The sequence below is a fragment of the Tetrao urogallus genome (assembly GCF_951394365.1).
Source record: "Tetrao urogallus genome assembly, chromosome: 3".
In the NCBI taxonomy this organism is placed as follows: Eukaryota; Metazoa; Chordata; class Aves; order Galliformes; family Phasianidae; genus Tetrao; species Tetrao urogallus.
The window spans coordinates 76,679,266-76,698,943 of NC_136815.1; positions in this window are offsets into that span (position 1 = coordinate 76,679,266).

Below are 19,678 nucleotides of genomic sequence, written 5' to 3' on the forward strand. Positions count from 1 at the left end.
CTACATGCTCAATAGGTGCTCTCACTCTCAGGTTCCCTAGCCTTTCTGAAGTTCTTTGTGATGATGTACAAAAGAGCAAGCCTCCCATTGAATCCTGCTCCTAACACGGATGAGTATTTCCTAATCATTAAGCTGAAGTCAAACTAATAATGTCTTACAGTTTTTATTCAAAACATGATTTACTTTATTATTCATGCTTTATCTAAGCTGCATGATGTTAGTGTCCTTTTGCAGCAATCCCTTTATACTTTTCAGAGCATGAGTGAGCAATGACTATAATATTTCTTCCAGCTCTGTACAGGAAGATTAATTAGCATCAAGCCTTGTTTTGCATGCATGTGCATTGGTGGCATTGAGGCAAAAAAAGTTTTGGAAAGTTTTCCTCCCCTCTTTATAAGAAAATTAAACATTTCAAATACACAATTACTTTTTTTTTTTTTTCTTCTTTTTTTTTCTTTTTTTTTTTAATTGAAAATGCAGAGTGTGGCATATTTTCTCTGGAAAAGAAGCATTATCAGTATGTGAAGTTTGAATTTTTGCCAGTACTATTTTTCAGCTTGTGTTTTCCTTCCTAATTTGATATCCTTACTAAAAAAAAATTGAGAATTTTTGCCATAACAGATCGATTTCACAATCTTTCAAGTCTAAGTGTGGCTTCCTGGGATATAATAAACATATGCCATATTTAAGGAGGTAGGATAGAGTTGTTTCAACTAGCACAAGTGTTTGTTTACAAGATTGAAAGAAAATGAAGGACAAGTGCTGTATAGGTAGCCAGAACATGATGTGAAGATGCAGGAAGACTCACTGGGATCAGTGAAGGCTGTGGGATTATTGCCATACCCAGCATGCAGCATGTGCAATCTGTAAAAGTAAGACTGATTTTTGTGCGGACTGCCATCAGTAGATTTGAATGAGAATATAAAATTCCACATAATTACTAAAGTACCAGCAATACAAGAATGAAAGAGGACAAGCATTGAAATGAAAGTCAATCTTATAGTCTGACATGCATTCACTAATGTGGATTGTTGCCAAGACATTCACTTTGATATTTGTTCTGTCGCATTTGATTATACTCAAATTCCCTTAAGTCCTTTAGCTGAATTACAAATTATGCCTTTGTTTGGAAACAAATATGCCCACAAAGGCACTGTGTATCTTCTTGTGTGCAGAGTATGGTGTTCCTGACTACTGAAATTCATTAAAATATTTTGGATATTTCTCCTGTCAGTCAAATAATTGCACGTGATGGATTCAACACAGTTACCATTCAGAAACAATGAAATTCACTGAGTGTACTTCAGATCACCATAAAGAAATACGAGTCAAATTGCTTTTGGGAAGAGAAGAGGGAGAGTTTATACATGCTAATATATTTTCTATGTATATTGTATAAAGCATTTAAATATTTCCAGTCTATAGGTAGTGCAGATATATTTCTGAACATTTTTTTCTCAGTTTTCCTTTTCTAACATTTGCACTAGAATGTTTAGATCATTTCCACACTCTGTTTTATTGAAAAAAAAATTAGTTTTTTTTTTTTTTAAGAAAGATGAAATAACAGTCAGCAAATATATATATATATATAACATCACACAAATAGATGTATTTGAGTAGTTATGTTGTGACTATAGGTTATCTACTGATTTGCAAGGTACTGAGTTGTTTCTTTGAGGTGGGAAAAAATGCACTCAACCCCATTAGTATTTGTGTAATAGGAATTTATGTATGTCACTCTGAAACGAATTCCTCCTATTTACTTCCATGGAAATTGCAACAGATACAAGAAAACACAATAACACTATTTGATTGAACAAATTCTCAGCCACAAAACACTAATTTTCAACATAGTCATCACTATTAGGTATGTATTTTCACCAGCAATGAACAAAAGCCTGCTTACCACGCTCATAAAAATCTGTACCAGCAGAGGTGATCCACTGTTTCACAGCTACTGTGACGGCGTCGCTGATGATGCACCACCTCACTTTGCTCAAATCAATGTTTGGACTCCACAGATGTTCAGCAAACATCAGTGAGTGTCAGTGGATGCATTTTTTGCACAACTTTTCTTCACACATGCTTCCATGTCAGACGTCATTTTGTCAGAATGCTTTTCTGCTGCCATTTGACAAACAGCAACAAAATGTAATGAAATATTGGTGGGAAGGTTCAACCTCTACTGCCATAGCACCAACATCTGCCTCTGACATCTTTGGCGAGCATAATAAAACAGGAGGGATTATTTTTGGAGAGGCCCTTGTAGGTCATGAGCAGTGAGTAACCATCACCACTGAGAGTTGAGTAAGCAAGAATGCAAAAATCTTGCTGAATGATGGCACATTCACATTCATTCTCTGAGTATCTCACATACATGTCACTGCCTACTTTGGGGAATTTTAATTAAGAAGAAAATGTTTATTTTTTCCTATTTTGTACTGATTTGACTATTGTTGCTTACTTGTTTTCTAGCTGTGGTGTGTCATATTTTTTACTGACAGGTTATAGAATTACTAGGCAAGAATTCAGTTTCTTCAAGCACTCCTATATGAGTTTATTCACTTAAGAAATATCTAAGGAAATAAAACCTAAATTTTCTTATATGATTATTTAGTCAACCTTTTTGTCAAGCTCTGCTTATTTCCTTTTCCTTTATATAATTATTATCCACCCTCCTGACAAATACTCAATACTAAACTGAAGGGAGATCTTAGTCTTCCTTTCCTTAGTTTCAGAAAGTTACAATTCAGGACTTGGTGTTTCCATACATCACTCCAGGACTGCATTTGAAAGCAAGAATAGTGAATATCTGAGTCTCAGAACTATGAAGTATACATATCTGCATTTTGAAGCATGCAGATGCAGCACCAATAGCAGAGATGTCGATCCCTTTGGTAGCTGACATTTCCTGCAAATTCTCAGCAGCTAAATAGTTTTTCTAAACAGGGAATAATTATTTCAGTCTGTTCTGCCTTCAAATCATGCTCCTGTGACTTTGTCTTGCATCAGGCGCGATGTGCTAGTTTGTACTGCTCTCAACCCTGTGAAACACTTTTGATTCATTATTCTACCTCTTACTAAATGAAAATAATCTAGCTTTTAATCACTTGCTTGCAAGCAACCGCTCATGAGCCTGATATGCTTGGCAGATTTCCCATTTGGAGCTGGCAGGTGCATGACCGACAGCAGTTTGCCAGGTTTTGCCACTAGGTCATGTACGGGGCCAGTAGCCAGGGCTCAGTTAAGCTGCAAGAGATATATGTGTTCATTAAAATTACTTCAGTCAGTATCAGTCCTACTTTCTGATGTCCACACAGTAATTATAGCAAATAGCTGCAAACAATCTAGATCGCAGAGGAAAACGCTCCACCCAGTCCTAATCTCTCCAAGTTACTGTTATTCATGCAGTCATTATTAAACCTGTATACCCACTAGTGTTGTCACACGCATACCAAAGTTGTACATGCTGCAACTGAGAAACAGAAGCTGCTCTGATGTCTGTAGTTTCGCTCTTTGTCTGGTGATTTACTGGCAGTTCTGTTTAGATTCAGTGAAGGAACTCTCTCTTTTTTTTTTCTTTTTTTTTTTTTTCCTTCAAATGATAAAAATAATAGTATTCTAGAAGTGTTCAAAGAGTTCAGCTGAGATCAACTTCATCTTGCAGTGGATGCTATGTGGATGTACTGTCCCTCCAAAGCTGTAACACGAAGTTTTATTGATCCAGTATTCCATTAATCCTTCCTCCTCATCTGACTTCATCTTAAAATTCATAAGAAGATCTTGATCTTTTGAGAAGTACTTGCATTGTTCATCCTATGCTGTTTCTAAAAACAATAAATAAATAATCTCCAATCAGTGGCAGTTATGTATGCCTGGTTTATTAAGCATGTGCATAATACTAAAATAGCATTAGTTGCTAAGTATGCACACTATCAAACACTATCTTAATGTATTCACACTTTTATCTCTGTTGCTTCACCTCACAGGGTAAACAACTCAGTTCTTTATTTATTCCTCACTGTTGGGAGACTTATTTTCTCACATAGCAAAGGCATGCATTTTTCTTAATGAAGATCTTGTAGCTGATCTCTGCTGCTGTGCTGTCTGAATGTTTATGCACCACAGCACATTATAACAGTGCTAGAGTAGACATATTATGTATCCGTAGGGAGTGGGATATACAACCAAAACTGTGATAGGAAATTAATTAATGTGGGGTGATTGCAATGCTACATCTCTACTACAGTATAACTGTATGTGTTTGCACTGCCATACATCAGCACATTCTAAATATGCCAGGGTGTTTATACCAGTTCTTAATGTTGACAGTACTCTGATACAAACCAATGTATTCTTACAGAGACAATTTTTTCATTCAGACTTATACTAGATGGCTTTTCTTTTCCCCTCAAAATATATCACTGGAAAGACCGTTTAAAGGGCGAGTACTTGTGAATGTTTTTGAATTATGTATGCTCTAAACTGTCACAGGCTATTGCCATTCACGTAGGCACAAGTGGAAAGATTTTAGGACTGCTGACCTGTACTGCTGGCCACTTGCTGTTCCCTCCTGACAGACATAGCTGCCAGAGTGAAAGATCGTCTATGGGTTCTTCAAATTTAGCTCTGTGTTTTCCAAGGAAATGCTGCCACAGGATGGTTGTAGAAGCGACACTAGCTCTGGGCATTGCAGCTGGTGTTTTGCAGAGATGTGAATCTCTGTTGTATGGAAACTTTGATTTCACAGGCTTAAAAGCTTTTCCAGAAATTTTGATCTCTTGATCTTGACTAGAAAATAAAACTAAACTAAACTAAACAGAGCTTTATATGAAGGCTGCTCTGAAAGTAATGCCTCCTATGTTATTATGCTGATTCATTGTGTTAGAGGCAGAGGTCAATGGTGTGGTAGTAGGGGTTGAACCTTCCCACCAATGTTCCATTGTATTTCTTTGTGGCAGATAGCAGAGGGTAAATCTGACAAAATGTTGTCTAACATGGAAGTGTTTATGAAGAAAAGGTGTATCACTGAATTCTTCTATGCAGGAAAAAATGTCACCCGTTGACATTTGCTAACATTTCCTGAGTGCTGATGGAGACCAAATAGTAGATAAGAGCATAGTGAGGCATGCAGGCTCTTGTTCATCACTGGCAAAAGCACAGAGCTAATGGGTGTGACTATTGAAAAATAGCGTTTTGTGACTGAGAATTTGGTCTATCAAATAGAGTTACGGAGGTCTCTGTATCTGTTCTAGTTTTCATGGAAATAAATACAAGGCATTACTTTCAGAGCAAACTTCTATATCCAGTGAGTATTTTAGAGGATTTTACTCAAGAAAATTGGAACAATAGTCTTTTAGGATATAACCAAATCCAGGCAATCCTAGAGTGATTTATTCCATCTGCTATAGATCTAATCTACAATAGATATTTAAAATAGGTAAGATATCTCAATCATAGTCTCATACTCTCAATCATATTCAATCATATTCAGTCATATTCTTATGCTTCTCTCTGTTTTTTACCAAGGGAGTTTAAATGACTGGCTATCACTAAACTAAACATACATACCTAAATTTGGAAGATAGTAGTTTTTCTAAGTTCTTCTAAGAAACTGTTAGCAGTATTAATGATACGTATTGAAATGCCCATGTTTCATTTATTACTCATGTTAAGATTCCAAATTCAGAACTCTGACTTTCCATCCAATTTCTCCTGTGTATCTCACAGCTTTGGAGACAAGTAAGATCTTAGATATTTCTGGTTTTCATGATATTTTTTCCTGTGCCATGAAAGACTTGCATTTGAGAAAGCTCTGCTTGTCCTATTATTTTTCAAGCATTCTGAATGTTATCCACATTTAAGAAAGTGCAGCTTTTGCATAATGATACTCAACAAATTCAGTAAATTCCTACTGTTAAGATTATTCAGGCAAGATCGACACATTCATATTGTAATTTTTTTTTCAGTCTTCTCAAAGATGAACTGAAAAAGAATGTCTTGTTATTTAGAGAGTTGCATAAAATATCTGTGTTATGCAAACAGTAGGTAGGCTGTATTTCCAGTCTATTTATTATTTCAGGTAACTTATAAACTAGACATAGACTTAGTAGTATTTTCTTTGTTGTTTTGTTTTGTTGTATTGTGTCATTACATTCTACCTGCAGAATGATATATAGATGCATAAGAAAAAGCATTAAACATGTTTTTTGCAATATATTCACAATTTCTAATTTAGATACTTATTCAGTTCCTGACTTAAAAATAAGGCAACAAGCACTCCACAGATGTAATTGTTAATTTTGCATCTTTGTTTCTTCTATTTCAGAAGTAAAGTTCAGGACAGGTGTTGTCCATTAACTTTCATTTTCCCACCAGTTCTTCCTTTATCCTGCAGATCTGGAACATTCAAGATGTCTTTTCTTTTAATTTCATGTAGATTGCTCTGAAAGAAATGTCTCCTATTTAATTCCATGGAAACTAGAACACATACCAAGAGCACAATAACACAATGTGACAGAGCACATTCTCAGCTACAAAACATAGTTTTTCAACATAGTCACAACTATACACTACTAATTTCCACCAGATGTACTCGTAAAAATTTGCACCAGCAGAGGTGATCCGTTGTCACTGTCACCACTACTGTAACACACCATTCACCTCCTCACTTTGCTCACATCCACTGTTTGGTCTCCATAAACATTCAGCAAGTATTGGTGAATGTCAGTGGGAGCCATTTTTTCCTGCATGGAAATATTCAAAGATACTCCTTTACTTCGTGCACATTTCCATGACAGACACCATTCTGTCAGACTGCCCCATCTGTCACATAGATACAAAATGTAATTGAACATTGGTGGAAAGGTTCAAACTCTCTACCATACCACCAACATCTGCTTCCAGTGTTCCAGTGGGTGAACATCACAAATAGGAGACATTATTTTCAGAGCAGCCCTCTTACCTTCTCACCAGTACTGAAGTAATTATCTGTCATTGAGAATCTTATTTATATTTTGTAAAGTACATTTTTCTGTTAAATAGCATCTTATGCTAGAATACAACATAAAAAGAAGTGATCCTTAAAGGATCTGCATTTGCCCTGCCCTAAACTATTCTGCAGAAAGTCAGTGCAGCCTCCAAGACAATTTAGAGGCCATGACTTCTGGTGAAAAACCAAAATTATATCTGTATTGTACTTAGAACAAGATTCTATAGCACAAGGGACAGAAAGAAGAATATCAGATTAAGGAGAAAATGATATAAACCCAAGGTTATCACATTAAGTATAAATCTTACAGTTATTTTCTTATCAACTTTCCAAGTAATAAAACTAGAAAAAGCAGTACAAGTTTTAGACTTCATGAAAATAGAAACTGTAGTACAGATAGATATAACTGAGAGATATCATGAGTCTCTCCTTTTATGCCTTTCTCAAGGATCTTCTTTAATTCAGGAGAGAGTGCTTCTTCACTATTTTTTATAAAAACTCCAAAGGATATCATAATTTTAATTTTATCAGATCACAGACAAAAAACATCTCTGTACTGTTGACCAGCATATTCATATAATGAATGGCATATTTCAAGATTCTTCAGATTTCTGTTTTCACATTGTTGTTTTCTTTTTTCCACAGCAAACTGTGACTGGTCTTTAATTATTTTTTCTTCAAAGCTTCTCATTTTCATTCTTCTTCATGGGTATGTTCATTATTTCCTTCCCTCTCCTCTCCTCTCCTCTCCTCTCCTCTCCTCTCCTCTCCTCTCCTCTCCTCTCCTCTCCTCTCCTTCTTGCCTTCCCTTGCCTTCTCTTCTTTTGCTTGCCTTCAAATAATTGTATTCAATATGTGTACATGTGGAAATACTCAAGTGTATGTACAAATCTGTGGAAAGTCCTAGCTTACTTAACACACTTAAAAAAAGAAGAAAAAAAAAAATAGCAACAACAACAAAGTTCTTGCTAGCTCTCCAATACTTTCTGCTCTTTAGGAATAGGACTTGGAGGCAATTATCCTGTTATAACTTTCAGAGTTGACATTTCTTGTTAAGAGATTTTGGCCTTAAAGTGTATGCTTCAGAAAGTAAGATACCACATATTCTTGAGTAATTCTTTAGTAATTCTGAAGTAATTACTGAGTAATTCTGGAGTAATAAAAACCCCAGGAAAACAGCTGGTTATGGATGGGAAAGGCCATTTCTTTAGATTAAGAAGATGAAAAGATGAAGGACTTTCAGTAAAAAATACCATATCAAATTTGAAAATATTACTAAGAAATTGCTGTTTATCCACTCATATAAAAACTATGTGTGTATGCTAGTCTTTATCCTGAATATTGACAGTAGGAATGAGCACAAGCCAGCAGTGTACCCAGGTGGCTAAGAAATACCCACGTGGGCAGCAGAAATAATGTGGCTAGCATGATGGTGAAAGTGATTGTCCATTGAACATTCCCAACAATACTCTGTTATATTTTGTTGTTGTGTAACATGAGACAGATGGCAGCAGTGGGGAACTCTGACAGAATAGTATCTGACATGGAGGTGTGTATGAAGCAAAGGTGTGTCATTAAATTCCTCCATGAGAAAATAAAGGCACCCACTGTGAGCACAGCTAGGCTGTGAGTGGTATGTTTCAGCACTGGTGAGACAGACAGTGGGTCACTTCCACTGGTGCAGATTTTCATGAATAAGGCATGCAATGTCTTGTTCATCACTAGTGAAAATGCACAGGTAATGGCAGTTGCTGTTGAAATATAGTGTTTTGTAGTTGAGAATTTGCTCCATCAAATGGTATTACTGTGCTTTTTATATGTCCTTTATTTTCCATGGAAATAAATAGGAGGTATTAATTTCAGAGTGACCTATTGTCAGTGAATTCAAATTGTGAAAAATCCAAACATTTGCATAAGCAGTTTTTAAAAAGTTAAGTTAATTATTTGTACTGTAAAAATTTCTGCAATGTTTCTAGTCTGACTGCATTCAGCCTACAGCTATTGTGCTTCATTACATTATTTTTCTGCAGTCAAACTGAAGAGTCATCTACTTTCAGAAATGAGATAGATATTGAAGGTTGAGGCAAAATCATGTCTCAGACTTTTCATGGGTAAACTAAGCCAATAGATTTCTGGAAGTTTTTCACTAGAAGGCAAATTTTCTCACTTAAGTTACTCTTCTTCCATTTTCTTCTAATTTCTAGTTATTCCGTTGCACTTTTTTTTTTTTTTTTTTTTTTTTTGTGTGTGTGTGTGTGTGTGTGTGTGTGTGTGATTGATGTCACACCTGAAATAATTTAATTAGTACAGGTTTCATCACAGCCTTTTCCATAAAAAATATCTCCTCTTTCTCATTTGGTATTACTCTACTTACACTTTCCTTAATCCGAAGTGTAATTCTATTAGGTAGCATTTGTTATTGTAAGTCTTTGTCTGATGTATGATGCTGTCTTTCACATTTATCTTTAGAAGATGGATTTCTCCCTGTAGATATTTGTGGAGTTAGAAGTACTAAAATTCTAGTGTTTTTCTACTAGCTTTTACTTAAAATGTAGAGAAAAAAATAACATGAATATAAGAATAGTTTCCTTTGGATCTGTATCAACATTATTTTTGTCTCTGGTTAAAATTACCATAGAGATTTAACATTAAACTGTTTTTAAAATGATTAATAATGCTTCTGCTGATATTGTATGATGCTAATTTCATTCAAGCTGTTACGTGGGATTAAGTCAAATGTCCCAGAGAAGCCTATTATACTAACAGTTACCTTTATAAATCAACTCTTAAAAAACAATTAAAGTCAATATGAGTTTTATTTCTACCAGAAACTATTCAGAATCCCATATTGCCATCCTCTACATCTCTACCAGTTACATCTTATATTGGTCTGTTGAGAAGAGGTATAAGAAATATATATAGAAAATAGACACTCGTCAATTCATCTTTTTAAATACAAGTAACCAAGGACAAGCAAATATTCACCTATCAATCCTAAAGAAACTCAGGCAGGTGACAGGTGACTTACTGACTGTGCTGCTCAACCTCTTGAAGATATCAAATATACCACCAGTGTTTGAAAACTTTCTAGGGCAGATCTTGGCAGCTTCTACCTGAATAATGGACCAGTGATGTTCACCTTTGCTTCTTATGTGAAAACTGGTAAAAATTAGTGAAGAGAATAGAACTGGTGTCTTCTTTGGAGTCAGAAAGCACACATCTACAGGAGTTCTTTGAAAAAAGCAATGGGTATGTGTGTAGTGGGTGATATTCCAACCTTTGATTTCCAAACTCAATCAGTAAGGTCTCTCAGCAAGAGCTCTTAAGGAAAATACACATGACAAATCTTACATACACTAACAGCTGCTACAGCTTGGTAAAGTTGAAGTATCGAAAGTCTGAGTGAGAAAAGAGCAGGTGAAATTCAAAATAGACAAATGTAAGCCATGCATATGGAAATTAATGGTCAAATTAAATGTGCTTTGATGTCTCTGTACTGTCTATTAGCAGTCTGAACTGATATCTTGGGTTTATGATAGACCGTACTCTTAAAATGTCAGTTCATTTCTCACTGATAGTAGAAAAGCAAATCAGAAGAGAATGTTTGGAAATAAGAAAAGAAAGCAGTTTTTCTTCATTTTCTGAAAAGTTGTGTACGAACTGTCCTCAGTTTTAGTACACAAACATGTTCCTGGCATGTGATAAGTATGTTTTCTTCCCGTCAAATTTTACTTTGGATCTTTCAGTCGGATAATGAAACAGTGAGAATACTAGGACAGATATGCATCTAGACGTGTATGAAAATTCAGCTCTAGCTGGTACACAATATAAAGGAACACCTTTAGCTAGGATAAATAATGACTAAACAAACAAGTAACATAATAAAAAGTGTCTCTGGTGATTTAGTATTTGTGTTACACAGTAAGGGGGGAAATGATACAGAGATTAAATCATAGAACAAGCAAAATGAAACATTTGGTTTTTATCTGGCATATCTCCTTGAAACAAAGGAATTGGAAAGTACTTGCAAATACCAAACTGTTTAAAGGAACAGAGAATACATTGTTAAGAATGCAATTTTCTATGAGTTGAAGACAGATGAAACGTTCAAAGAACAAAAAGATCTGCATTTTCTTATTATAGAATATTTTCAATAGTATTTCAGGTAATATTTTTCTGCTCTCATTGAGACTCCGGAAAAAATAAAATAATATCTGTTTTCCAAATTAATCTCTGGCGTGGGCTCCCAACTCTTCTCAACTCTCTATAAAAATGACTGTCCTATATGCCTTCCAAGATGTCAAAAATGATGGAAATAAAGAAAAAAAATATCACAACATGAGATGTGTTTCAGTTTAGTTAGTGTCTGTAAATGCTAGTGTTTAGAACTGGCAAGAAAATATCATGTACTGTGGAATGCCTGAAAAGTAAGTGAGTGAGTTGCATTTATTTTGAACATTTCCAATGTAAGATCTTATAAAATATTTGCATATATCTTAATACCATAATATAATCTACAGTACATATACATACATGCACGCAGGCACACACACACATATGCACAAAAAAAAAAAAAAAAAAAAAAAAAAATCAGCACAAAAAACCCCACCAACTCTGAAACAGTAAGTCAAACTGGTGATTTATTATCATTTTCTCTAGTAATTATATAAATAACAAAGAAAACAGTACAAATAGTACTTTCTTTTACTGAATAAACTCCAATAACTAGTTGTGTCCTTTTTTTGAGTGAGAACCACTCTGTGGCTAGATGACTTGGAGAGAACCTACACATTATTTTAAGTATGTAGGCAAGCACACTAAATAAAGACAAGTAAAACCAAAAATATCTTCTTGCCTACTCACATTTGTTTTATTCAGTATACCACACACTCATAAAAGCCTGAAATCCTGAGCTGGATGTATAAGAAATGTAAGTCTGTGCATGAGTCAAATGGAAAAAGAATACTGCACTACCCTGAGAATCCTGTGAAGTGAGTATGCATCAAATTGACTAGAAAAAAGCACCCTTTCATATATTACTGCTTGTGTTCTTTTTCTCTCTCTCTTTTTTTTTTTTTTTTTTTTTTTTTGTTGTTGTTATTAATACCTTTTCTAAGTATGGAATTAAGTTAGTCAACCTATGGTACTCTAATAGTGTCTTCAATGCTTAGGCAGTAGAAGCTGCTTAAAGCAAAAACCAATCAGAAAATGTGTGTTAAAATAGTTAAACTAGTTGAAATAGTAAAATAGTTAGCTGGATTTAATCTGTACATAAAGTCGAGTATGGGTCAGAAAGAGAAGGTTAAAAAACAAAAGTTTTATTTTAATAAGAAAAAGCGTGATGATGCTTACAGCTTTTACTGCAAAGAGTTCATCCATTTTAGAGTGTGATGAGAAAGTACTTTTTCATTAATTGCATTTCCCATAGGCATTCAGGATTGTTGTATTTTTCTCCATGTGCTCTTGGAAGATGAGATCAGTACCACACTAACATGCATGCACCACTTGGATTTGTTTCTGTTTTTTACCTTCTGAGTGTGAGTGGGAGTAGAATCAGACTTTTTCTTAGACAGAGAATCAGTTACCTAGACTATTGCAGGAAAATCTTTGAAGTGAAAGTAAGAAGCTGTCCTCATTTACAGTTAGCCACATTTTTCAATCTTTCTATATTCTGTTCTACCGGTGTTTAAATACAGATAATTAGCTCATGCCCACACCAGTCAAGCCAAGTAATATTCATGCAATTTCATGCAATAACATGCAAATTTCTTCCTTAAAGAATCAGTGTTAAAATCCTTAACTAGAGCTATCTATAAAGCTACAATACATTGATTCTGCATTCATTCCATATGCTGTGCATTTCTTGCCATGGTCTCACTCCTCATAGGTGACACACCATTGAGGTTAATTGATATTTTGTTCTCTGACAAGGCAGGTCTAGAGCGTGCTCATCATCTAGCATGCATTTTGGCCCTATGTGTCCTCTAATCTGCCTGGATTCACTGTGATTCAGGTCACCCACAAATCCTGTCTTCTCTAGTTGTATCATCGTCCAGGTGAGGATACAGACCTGTCCTGGTTGTTCCTCCTTGCTCAGAATACAGCTTTAAGGGCAGATAGGGCAGGCCAGATTGACAGGAGAGACCACAATCCCTTTACTTAGCATGTATTTGTATATTTTCCAAGGTACAGATTACACAAAAAAGCAGTCTCGAAGATAGAGTAGATAAATAAAGTAGACATTAAGTATCTCCCAAAAAGAAATCTTTGCCACCAATGATCTGTCTATAGCTTTTTCGATTTACAGCATGTATAATTTTGTTGTAAAGAACTGTTACTTATGTTTAAATGAGATGTAAAATGAGATGAGAAAGTGGTATGTACTGCTATGGTATTTGAATATGAAGAAAAAAAGATAAACAGCAAAGGACTGTGTATTACATATAAAGGAAAGCATAAATGAGTGTTTATTGCTGTATAAAAGGAGATCCCTATATTGATGCAATTGTGCCAAGTTTTCAAAGATAGAGCCAGAAGAGCAAAGGTTGATACTTTTTACTATTCTTTCATTGCTTTTCGTATTTTATTCAGAGCAAAAGGATTTTTTTTTTTAATTTCAGTAAAAAGAAGTAAAATATGTTTGTCCCCAGATTGAAAATGACTGTGTTTTGCTAACAAACAAACAAACAAACAAATAGAAAGTCCTGCTTGGGAAAGGAATTCACGGAATTCTGGATAGGCACTTCATTTTCCTCTTCTATTACTCCTTTATTTGTTCTTCCCCTTGTGCTTACTGTTTTACAGTTTTAGAAAAATTTTTTACCTATCATCTCTATGTTAATATATGGGAGAAAAATGGGAGACAAATTTTGGATAAAAAACTAAGTTCACACAAATAAATAAGTGAAAGAATCCCATAAGTATTGCTGGATTCATATGTTTTGAGGGGTATTTTAATTCACTCAACAACAAAAAAACCCTTTTTATTATAAAATCCATTTTTCTTCCAAATACAGTTAAAAAAAAAAAATTGAGGGGAAAGAATCCATTAATGATTTTATTATACTTATTAAGTAAGAGGAAACTTTTGGGAATTCAATTTCAGTGTAACATTAGCCCTACTTCTACTCAAAGTATACTTGTGAAATTTTCTCATTTTAAGATAATAATTTGGGAAATATGTCCAGACTTCAAAGTCTTGCACTACAGTTTACAGTTCAATTGCAGATTTTGCTGTTAGAGCAGAACACTAGTGTTTCTACTTTGTATTGAACTTCAGACAGAAACATACTAACATATTGGCTTGCCATGTTTACACATAAATTGTTATGCTCCATTTCAGTAGGAGGCAGGAGTTGCCTTATTCACCATGAACTCCAAGAGGAAGTTGAGGAAGATGATGTAGCTTTGCCCAAAAGAAGGCAGAGATTAGGCAGATTACAAATTAAATTTTATTTTTATACTTGACAGTAATCTAACTGTAGAAGGCAAAAATGGAAAAATTATTATTAAAACAATGAGGTCCCCCTCTGCTCCTTATCAGAAAAGATGAATTAATAGCTGTGTGACCCTCACTTATAGCCACTAGAAATTGAATGGTGGTGCAGAATTAAAACACATCCTGTTATACAGATATGCACAACTGTCCAAATCAGAAAAGAGCAGCTGTTTAGTTAGTTTGCAGAGAGAGTGAGTATTTGCTACTAGTTTTAGATTAGTTTGTAGTGGTAGGAAAAAAAATCAACACACAAAACACAAATACACGAAAAAAACCTATCATTCTGTCAAGAAATAGTTTGCAATAATATTATGTGCAATACACATATTTATATGCAAAATGAGTAAGTGCAAAAAATCTGTAAAAATAATTATATGTCAGCTATCTACTCAATAGTGCAGTTAGTGGGAAGTTTTGTACTGTCAACGTAAATATGGAAAGAAGGGAAAGGGAGTGGGTTATGCTTTTAGTGTTTGATAAACTAAAAAGAGGATGGGTAAGTGATACCTATTTTCTCAGCTCATTCATTTCTGAGTTGGAGAAGATAAAGACAGGGTAAGAAAAAATGTCAGCCTCTAAAGAAGGATAAGTTGGCTAGAAATCTGAGGCATTTTGTCTGTAGTTTGGACTCAGCAGTTAGTAAAGCAGAATCTCCTCCAAAGGAAGTTCTGGAGTGATCTGCAGCTTTAACCCATAGTGGGTCTTCTTCCTGGCTCCATAATTTCCTTTAATTCCTTAATCTTGGATCTGAATGAACTTCATAGAATCTGGACTACCTTGTAAGAAACTTCTGGAAAGAAATTCTTTTTCTTGCACTGTCTAATAAAGCATAGGAAATCCTCTCTCCATTCTTTCAGTGGGAATTTCAAGTGTGCTTCTACTGTTTCTAAAAAAAATCATAGGTAGGTTATAGAATGGTCATATTAGCATTTTTTTTCTTTTTATTTCTTTTTCTTTTCCTTAAAATAATGATAAGGATTAATATTTTATATTTTTGTACTGTGGAGTATAAGTTTCAAATTTTTTTAATGGTTGGATACTGTAAGAGATTATTGTTTTACATCATTGTCTCGAAGCTTGCTGGGGACACAGATGGACAAGTCCAAGCAAGTCCTGGGCAAGGATTGAGAAATCCTTTGTCTGAGGGACACAGATGGACAAGGCCAGGGGCAACAAGAGAGAGAGATAAGCTGCAGCTTAATGGCCGGGAAGCAGTCTTTTGTGTGAGCTTATCTCGAGGAAGCTGGTCATCTCAGGAGGTGCTGCACATAACTCTTACCCAAGCACCCAGGAATGCCATGATGGCAGAAGAAGAAGGGTAAAAAGGGAACCTACAACATAAGGGGAAGTTTTTCTGGGCACAGATTCTTCATGACGAAGAATGGAGGCTTTCTGGCTTCCTCCTGGATTGGCTCTGCAACTTCTTCCTGCTACTTGCTTGCTGCCCAAGGCCAGCCACGCTGCTGCTCTCTCCCCCTGCTGCTTTTGCCTCGGACCTTCAAAACATCCTGCAATGGGACCGCTGCTGGATCCTGGTGGTGACTATCCCCACTTTACGCAATTCTTGCTTCTTTCCTATCTTTTCTATCGCCCTCCTTCCCTTCCCCATCTCCCTGATTAGGATTTATAATAAACTGGCTAGATCAACATTTGAACCGTTGTTTCTTAATCTCATGCCTGGTATACAGTTATTAAAAGAACCCCATCTCCCCCCTATTGGAGCAAGACAGATAATCAAATTTGCTTTAGGTTATAGATAGTACTTGAACCGTACACATTCCTCAACTATTTCATTTATCCCCCTCTTGTAGTTTCAAGGACCTCCTGAAGATATTTTATACACATCAGTGAATCTTACAACACTATTTTTAATGATGTCTACTGCAGCAATGCAAGTTGACTATTTGACATGAGCAAAAAAGAAGCACAGTTGATAAACTGAAGGGAAAGAAAGAACATTAAGGGTCAGAACAGAAGATCTATTCTGACCAAGCTGCAAAAGAGAAGCAGCCAAGCTTCTGATCTGAGTGAGAATTTATTATGAAAGAATTAATATGTAGGTTGTTCCAAAAGCAATGCCTCCTATTTTTTTTCATGGAAACGAGAACAGATACAGAGAGCACAACAATACTATTTGATTGAGCAAATAATACTATTTGATATTCCCAAATTCTCAGCTACAAAACACTACTTTTCAACACAGTCATCAGCTATGCATTTTCACCAGGAATGAACAAGAGCCTGCATGCCATGCTTATTAAAAGCTGCACCAGAGGAGATGAACCTCTGTCATTGTCACCACTGCATGCCTTTTTTTTTTTTCCTGCATGGAGGAATTCACATTCCCTCCTTTGCTTCATACACACTTCCATGTCAGATGCGCCTCTGTTGCCATCTGTCACACAACAACAAAATGTAATGGAATACAGTTGGGAAGGTTCAACCTCTGTTGCCATACCACTAACATCTGCCAACATCTAACTGTGGGCCAACGTAATATAATAGGAGTCGGTTCTTTTGGAGCAACTCTCATAAACTGAATTCTAAAGTATTGATTTTATTCTTGACAACCCCTCCAATCATTTTAATTAGCTTTTGCAGTAGTTAATCTAAGACACACAGCTGCATTTTTTTAAATACAAAGATAATCATGCACATGCCCAAGAAATTCTTATTGCGTTTTATTCACATAATGAATAAGAAATTAGTTTCACAGTAAATATGTGGAACCCTGGAGGATCTTTGAATTGTCACAGTTGAACTGCACCCTTGATATCACAGAATTAACTCCCTAGAGCTTTCAGAAATCAAAGATCTCTTTTATAACTAGAAATAATTTTAAGGACCATTACGCTTGTACTACAGAAAAGTCCATAAAGCAAGAAAGACTTCTCCAACTGCTTTTCTTTACAGCTAATAAGATTTGTTTCCTTTTTTGTTGTTATTGTTTCAGCACATACAAATAAATACTGCAAAAAATGAGAGTTCCATGTGTATTCTTACATACTCTTAGTATTTCTTTTTCATCCTCTACTAAAAGTTACTGTGTCCTCTACTATTTTAAGAATGTTTGCTCTTTCGATAAATGTTGGCACAGTTGTACAGCTAAGAAATAAACAAACAAACTTAAAAAAAAAAAAAAAAAAAAAAAAAAAAAAAGAAGGTAAAGAAAAAAGAAGGGCACTAGATTTTATGAGATTCAAAAGTTAATTAAAATCCATTATGGGGGTCAGTCAGTCATATTGTGCTCTTTGTTTCTCAGGTAATTATTTGTTGGTCAACTGTGGCCAATTTTGTCAACATCATTTTCACTCTCATTTATGACACATTCTTCCCAATCAAACTAATTTTATGGTTTGAAATAGCTCCTTCTTTATAATTATTTTGAGGAGAACTCCTACAGGTAAGTTTAGTGAAGTGCATTTAGATTTTGATTTTCTACAAATACCAACTGTTTAACAACACTAAAAAGCACCAGTAGGTACATTTTTTCTAACTGTCCAGCAGTTTGTGATCTGAAAGTTCCAATAGAATTTATTCTTTCTGTTGAATAAATCACTTTAGTTCTCTAAGCACCTCGCAATTAGTAATGAAAGCAAAGCAAGTAAGTACAAAGTATATGTCTGCCTTACTCCTATATTATATATAGGAGGAATCAAAGTACACATTTAAAAAAATTATGCCAGAGGCTGCAGAGAGCATTGATGACTGACTAGGATGTCTAGACCACTACTCTTTTACTAACTCATCTTTTACCTTCTCACTTCATTCCACTGACGAAAGTCCACAAACAGCTGTGCAGTCTTCCTCTGTGTGTAATTTTCATTTTCATGCATGCGCATGTGAATGATCTTGATGATATGCACTGAGAGAAAGCTTCTGATGCTACAGAGCCAGAGGTGATATTGACAAAGTAAAACAGTACTTATTTTATGTTTTGATAAATGAGGAAAAAGCTACCAATGCTACCAATTCTCTGCTCTTCTCTCCCAGTGAGCATAGAATTTCTCACTTGCAAATTATGTTGTGGTTTGCACGACACATTCCACTGACATTTAGAGCATGCTGAAAGACATACTCAGGCTTTTTCTGAAAAGGGCAGAGGAAGTAGAATTGGCTGTTGTTCATTCTCCTTTCAGAAGCACTTCTCCCAGCTCCTAGCCAAACAGCTGAAGCAGTTGTTTCCATTAATGCTAATTAAAAGAAAATGATTCATGTACAGAGAGTAAACTTGTGCAGCCCTTACTCAGTAAGGCTTCTTCTGAAAAACACCAAACATTGACCACAATTCAGTCTATTGTACTTTCACCTGATTTCAAAAGATTTTGCTTATGATATATCATGCATATATTTTAATCTAAACTTTAACACTATGAAGCAGAAAACTTCTGTTGTACAATTACCTGTTCAAGGCTGGTGATTAATCAACCGAATGGGAGACAAAGCATTAAAAAACAATGCAGCAGTGGGACAGGCAGGCCATCTGATGGAGTTGCAGAATGAATATATCATGCCTTACTCAAACCTAAGTACTTAAGAAGAATGATCATAAGTTGTATTGTCAAACAAGCATTGACAAGTTTCTTTCACATCTGTAAAAGATACAAGGAGTTGTTACAGTTTCAACAAGAGGTGATTCTGCAAAAACAAAATTTTTTGTCTTGCTTCTTGTTCTAGGACAACCTTACCATCAGGCTCCAAAAGAAAATGACACAGGGATTATGCTGTTTGTGGTATCAGAAACCCAGCACCTGTCAGAAAACTGAAATTTCAGATTGAATTTGATATGAGGAAAGGAAATTATAGTAACTGAACACAATGACAATGTCAAAACACAATGTGACGTGTTGCTGAATCTTCTTAAGATCATAGTTACTATTACTTTGTATTGCCCAGTGCTATCTAAGCCTAGCAGAACATGAACTAAAGAGAAGCAGTTTGGGGAAAAAGGAATAGGACAAGTTTTCATTCTCTTAACTTTCAACTGGAAAAGAATAAAGTATCTTGTGAGACTGGGGACAGTAGCAAATTGGGTGTTAATGTGGTTCATATTTGAAGAGCACTGATTTAGAATCAATAACAGCATTATGGTCCAAGAACTGACAAGGGAGACATTACAATAGGCAAGACTGCCCATTCAAGGAGCGAAAGTGAAAAGAACTACCTTTTGAAGACACTGCACAATCACA